Here is a 7,291-nt window from a genome sequence, read left to right on the forward strand (position 1 = left end):
TTTGAATAAGTTTCAATTAATATCTCACTTTTTTAGATTTTGGATTTTGCCGGGTTTGCAAGTAGTACCCTCAGATATTTTTTTTATTTACACATATTTTTTTGATGTAATAACTTATATATGATATAATATAATATAATAATTTACAAATAAGTTACCAATTAAAAATACTTTGTACACTTCCACTTATTTGTTTGACCAATTAGCACTTTCATCCTCTAATGGGCATCTTCAGACTTGTAAATATTATATAGGGTAAAGATAATTGTAGAGTGTAGGTATATTTTAGTTTTATAAAAATTATTCCTTCACAGTATAATATTTACCTCTCTGAAGATGTCCATTAGAGGGTGAAAGCGCTAATTGGCTGAATAAATAAGTGGATGTGTGTCAAGTATTCTTAATAATACCTTTTTATTTATCATTAACATGTAATTCTATTTTCTTTGAAATTACTGTTGATATCTGAAATAATCTACATGAAAGAACCTTTTTCATGAATGGTTATTTTATAACATAATATTTGGTTCTGAATTATTACGGATACTTAAAATTGTTTTCATCAATTACAAATTTAGTATTTTTATTTTGTTTTGAACTAAAACGGATTTTTATTTTACTTTTTACTATTACACAATTTAATCTTGTCTTAAATTACTGTTTGCATTAAAAAATATTCATAAATCATTATTAAATTCTAGTTTTTTTAAACATTATTAATGCCACTAAAAAAAATATTTTATTTGATTTTCAACTTTCCGTAAAATTATCATTGATTTATTTAAAATGAAAATTTGTTGTTTTTTTTTTTCTATTAATTGTATTTTTTTTACTAACAATTCATTTAAACGTTTTAATTTTAGGATGAATGTTTTTTTAAATACATTAAGATTTATGTAACTTTTTGTAATTATTTTTTGTCATTGTTATTTAGAGTATCTAATAAACAAGATTACTATTATATCATGTTTAATTTTTAAGTAGTAAATTTTAGCTAATCATAGAGTTTTATTTTAAGAGCTGAAATAATGATCTGTTTGTTTTGTCAAAACGTGCTTTTTAGTTTATAAATATTTTCTTTTCAAAATAAAGGCAAATTTGTACGCTTAATTCTTTGGATAATTGAACAAATTATATTTCCCCATCACCACAAATCTAGTCATCTGGTTTTGTAAGTCAGTTGTATGGATATAACGTTATCTCGGGTAAAATCCACCGTCCTGTCTCCTATTAACCACTAACCTTTGGAACCGTTCATACCTTCACATCTCCTGAAAGTCATGAAATTCCTGAATTATTCCGAAGGTCCCCTGAAACTCTGAAACAAGAAAGTGGTTGCCTAATGTATTTCATTAAACTTTCACTATTTTGGTTCCGGGAATTAATCAGCTAAAGAGATTAATAATTATTATTACACGTTCCGAGAAATAGTGTTATTCTGTAAGTGTCTAAGTATGATTACATTTATACTCACGTTTGTTGATTTTCTAGATCAGTGATTTTTAACCATTTTGAATGCGCGACCCCTTTACGAGTAAAAAAAATATCTAGCGACTCTCCAGGCCTTAATTATTTTATTAAACTACTCGTATTCGGTGATTCCAGAGCCGACGTATTTAAGGTCGAGACCATGTTGATACGGGATCAATATAAAAAACATGGGTGCCTTACTTTTCTTTAAATTGATCCCATATCAATTGGCGCCCAACGTGGGCCCAGGTCAAATTACCCTACCATCATTTCTCTAAGCTATATATTAGGCTTGATCTGCGTTTTGGTAGTGCGTCGTGAACGTAACGCTGTATTTTTTTATTCTCAGTGGCGGGGGTCAGTACTATGTAAGCTCTTGACGTCACTGCGATATGTGAAGATCTATTGTGACGGGTCCCTGTAAATAGTTCTCGCCCTCCAATTCCAGATCTATGAAGAGCCTGGCTACTGTGTGGAAAGCGAGAGTTTGCATTTCACTAAATCTCCCCCTCCTAGCCTAGATCCGTATTAGGTAGTGGGTGAGCTCTTTTAGAATCCTCAGGTTTAACTAGTGGTCCCCTGAGGATGAGACTCCTTTTATGACGTAATGCAAATTCACATTTATACGTGAATTTGCAATTTGCACATTATTGTGTATATGTGTTTCCTCATCTGCACTGCAGAACCTACGTCTAGAAGTTTCGGAAAGGTTCACTCTAGAAATATAGAATAGTCTATATCTCATAGAGCGTATTTTAATAAACTGTCTCGTAAAGTCAACACGACAAGTTATTTTTTTAGAATCCACTGTCGAAAAAAAATATGCTCAAAACTCATTTATTTATCGTAGCTGCTCCAAATTCAACTTACTTTGTCCTCATTTAGATATTTTTAATACAACAATTTGTGACTTCAGACGCTGTGTTATATGTTTATGTTCCATTAATTATGTTAAAATTTTGAATCGGTCAACTATATTATAAAAATCCCTCGGCTTCACTCTATTTCCTCATGTCTAAACCTTCTAACGTGCTCTTTTTTTCTCTTCTCTTTTATATTTATTTTTTCCTCTTTACTGGGTAACATGTTCATTCATTATATTTGTGAAAAACTTTAACTGGATGTATGAACTATTTTTTTTTCTTGTAAAACAACTGTTTTTTTCCTAAACAAATCGAAATCAAAAGTAACACCTGGTATTTAAATTTGTACATTTGAATGAACTTGTTCAATGGCTACATTATTGATAAAATATCTTGACACAACGAGTTTTCTGGATCGATTAAAGGAGGTATGATAGCAATTTTTAATATTTACAAACAGTTTCTTGATTTCGCACCATTTAATTAGCTTGTCTATATTGTTTTGTTTTTATTTATATCCCTACAGAGATGAGGTAGAATTTTTTTAAATTCAGGATTATGGATATTCGAGCGTTTACAGGGCTTATGACCTGTCATTGGCTGGGTTAAGTGGCCACTTTAAGTAGGTACTACAACATTCCCCATTCCGCTTATTAGCGAATATCCACACAGGTAACATTTTTGATTTTTGTATATATGTTACTGAACGAGAAACCATTCACGAGAAACCATTTGTGTATGTACAAATACACGTACCAAAATAATGTTATATTGTTTTGCTTTATGTTATTATCGTTTAAGTCTTTTATGAAAGTTTTTTATTTTTTTTTTCAAAGTCATAACTTTTGAAAAAATTAAGCCATAAGCATAAAAAACCTAACTGACATCATGGAAAAAAAGACGAGAAATCATTTATGTACAGTATAAAAAGAAGTGGCCCTAAGTAATATAATTTAATATTATAAGCTATCAAAAGGTGGCTCTTGGTTTAATAAAGTATAAGCTTTCACCCGCAGCTTCGCCCGCGTGGTATAAGGGATAAATTAGTTAGGCAATTAATTAGTTTAGTTTTAAACGTAAGTCGCGAACTCATCAATCTTCGTGTAATAAAATTATCAAGATACACTGAGGTTAGTGTACCAATCCTATCTCCTATGCACCAGTAGAATCGGAAGGGAAAGATAACGATAAATTATAATAAATCTCCACACAAAATATTTTGTACATTCCCAAAATATTTAATTGAAGCGCAAAAGAAATCGCGGTTCGCAAGACTCACCTTTAATTTGCATACTAATTTATCAAAGACGGAAGTTTAGACATTAAACACAGAAGTTCCCGCAAAATGGTAAAAACTTCTTCACCGTATAATCCAACAAACCAACCCTTACATTCTAATGGTTAGTGATTTAACCAAACCACTCCCCTATCACGTGTCCGAAAGAGCAAAAATACTTTTGAAACACAAACAAAATACTTGAAATGAAATTTATGGTAAATGACAGAACGACACTTTAATCCACTTAAATATATTAAATTAAGCACTTTATCATGAGACCACTTAAATTTATTTTGAAGCATTGCTGAATCATTTGAAATTAAATTCTTTCATTATGTAACAAGAAACGGCTAGATAATAATTAAAAAATAAGAAAAAGGATAAGTCGGAATATTCCCGTAATAAAAACTTTTTCTTCTTAATTAGCTCCTGTCCCAGCCCTGTCAGTACATGTATTTTTATGTTTAGTTCATAACTACACCTGTAGATATGAATCTATGTGTGGGGTGGCGATTACAATTTGCGTGAGTATTATTTGACTGAATCGTTGATCTGTGTTGAATTTTGTGGGGAAATAAAAAGGTGCGTTTGCGCGATGATGGCAGATGTGGAAAAGAACAGTATACCGCACACACTACAGCAAACAAACATCCATCCTTTGGTAAGACAGGAAAGGGAGTCAGGGACAGGAATCTGGATGATATCTCCAAGTCCTGGCTTCTGAGTAGTTTTTTATTTTTTGGTGAACACGGCACTTTCACTATAGTTATTTGCAAAATATAAAGATGAATGTGGCGGCGCGGCGGTCAGATGATGTAAAGATGTTCAGATGCGGGCAGATGATTATAGGACGAGCAGATGCGGGCAAATAAAATTATGAACATGCGGAAGTTGGCAGAAATTATCAAGAAGAGAAAAAATGTTTAATGGTTGATGTTGGTTGCTATGGATATGAAAAATTGTTCCCATAGCAACCGTAGCTACCCATAGCCATAGGGACGAGGAGAATAACAAACATTAAAAGTTGGAAGATCACAGGATATGTAGGATAGGTGGACCTTCATCCACTGGTGGTTTATCCAGCCACAAACCACTCAATCCCACCAACCACTCGCGCAACCAATGTGATTTCTGAAAATATATAATAGTGCTTCTTGATCAGTTCAAGTAGTTTCACAATAAAGTGTTTATTTTAATCATATTTTTCGACAAAGTTTATGCCGATTTAAAAAAGAATTTTATTCATTTCATTGGATAGAGCAACTACCGATTTCATCACTTTCACAGCTTTTATATACTTAATTATACAGCCTATATAGAGTTTAAACTTCTTTAAAATCACACTAGACTGACGACGCGACGTCGCAAAAGCGATGAAACCGCTCATTTCTCTATCAAAATAACTCAGTGAAAAATCACCCTGCCATATATTATCAATATTAGAATCATCGTACTCAAAGAAGGCCCTGTTGTATACAAAAAATGGTAACAAGTATTAAGAAATACTTTTTTTTTTGATCTTAAAGTTTTTGCGTTCATTTGTTACGTCGCGGCTAACTTATTGCTCCGGGATTTGACACTCACAATATCGAGGATAGTAATAAAACAACGAAGTCAAAAAGTTCAAAATCTGTTAAAGTTAATTGGAATTTATTGACCTTTTTATTTTATTATTCTACATACGCCATTTTGTAATTTTGTCTCCGTCTGAATATGGTGTGGATAGCTTTATTATTTAACATTTTTTAAAATGAAAAATTCTTCTTTAGTACAGAGGGAAAACATTTTTGAAAAGTGAATTTGTAAGCCTAGGCATTAACAGGGCTTATAACCTGTCATTGACTGGTTTATGTGGCCACTTTGCAAACAATGTAACGTTCACAATTCTGGCCATGTTTCAATATTTATTATTTTCCCAACTTTTCCATATGTTGGCTTAAGTGAAGTAACGAGCCAATGATAGACGATTAGCTCTGTAAATACCTACACCTCCATATTCCTTCTGAAAAATATTTTACCTCTCTGTTGAAATTTATTCTAATTACCAGCATTTAGACCATGCGCGGTTTGTCCATATACTGGACGCCTAAAAATTTGACCTCGAAACAATCAGTATTATTTTTTTTATTTAATAAAATCAGCTAGAAGTTAACTAATCTTATAAAAAACAACAAGAACCTTTTTTTTGTTTGTTATTTTAATCGTAGATATCTGAGATAGGTTCGCTGATCATTCATTAATAACTTATAAAAAACTGCGATAAACCCATTCACTACCTTCCGACTGTGCAGTTGCGCATGGACTGGTGTAAAATACACTGCGCTCCATCTAATTCTGGAATATGGAACTGCGTAAGTCAGGAAGTAATCTTCAAAAATGGTCAAGTCCAAAAGAGAAATGATGAAGATTTTTACATCGCCTTTGCTTCAAATTTTTTTTTTTTTTTTAAATTTATTTGGAAGTTCAACAAGAATACATACAATACATACATTTTTTAAGTGAGCATAACTAACGTTCTTTACATATATTCTCAATTATAGAACTTCAACATCTTTCATAAATTATATAAAATAAGAGTGTAAATTCAATTTAAGTAATGGTAAAGATTAAGTTTAGTGAAAGGTAAAAATAAAGAAAGATTTTTTTTTTTTTTTAAAGAAAAGAAAAGAGAAATTAAAAACATATAAGATATAATAAAAAAGACTAAAATTAATTTACATACACAAAACTAAGGATTAGGCATTTGATCTAAGATACATAGTAATGTTTTTTTTATAACCATTTGCTCTATCATGATAAATGTCAATGTTAACTTTTTTTTCCATTTTGTTATAGAGTCTTAACATACTTGCAAGAGGGTTAAAATGTGCCATATTGTTTGTAAAAATTGGAAGGTAAAATGTATTAGGTGATCTAAGGCGCCTACGGGGAACGTACAATGACACACTTTGAACACAAAACACTGAATCAACATTATTGTGAATTATATTATACAAGTACATCATATCTATAATTTGTCTCCTAGTTTCTAACTTTTCAATTTTAAAATACTCCAAGCGCTCTTCATAACATTGAAGTATTCTGCCCATGTTACACTTAAACGACAAAGAACGAAGAAATTTTTTCTGTACAGTTTCAATTATATTTTTATAAATCACATAATGAGGTGACCAAACAATACTTCCAAATTCCAACTTGCTACGTACAAGAGAATTATACAAACAAATTATTGATGCTGCATTTCTAAATGGCTTGGATATTCTGTGTATGAAGCCCAGCATTTGTAAAGATTTATCTTTAACAATATTGAAATGATTGGAAAAAGTTAAACGTGAGTCAAATGTGATTCCAAGATCTCGGATTGTGCTTACTGAGTTGAGGTCAATATTATTAATGCTATAAGTAAAACAGTTTTGAGTTCTTTTTCTTGTAAATGTTATTTGATAGCATTTTTTAACATTAAGGTGCATATCATTCAGTTTACACCATTCACTTAAGGAATCAAGATCTTTTTGAAGCATTGCGTGATCATCTGTTGATTCAATTTTACGAAATATTTTCAAGTCATCAGCATAGAAAAGATAATTACACTCTAACAGGGAGCCAAGATCGTTTATAAAAATTAAAAATAATAATGGTCCAAGATTAGAGCCCTGCGGCACACCAGATGTTACAATTA

The sequence above is a fragment of the Micrasema longulum genome, unplaced genomic scaffold (genome assembly GCF_059751315.1).
Source record: "Micrasema longulum isolate JH-2025_06_02 unplaced genomic scaffold, ASM5975131v1 h1tg001753l, whole genome shotgun sequence".
NCBI classification, from domain to species: domain Eukaryota; kingdom Metazoa; phylum Arthropoda; class Insecta; order Trichoptera; family Brachycentridae; genus Micrasema; species Micrasema longulum.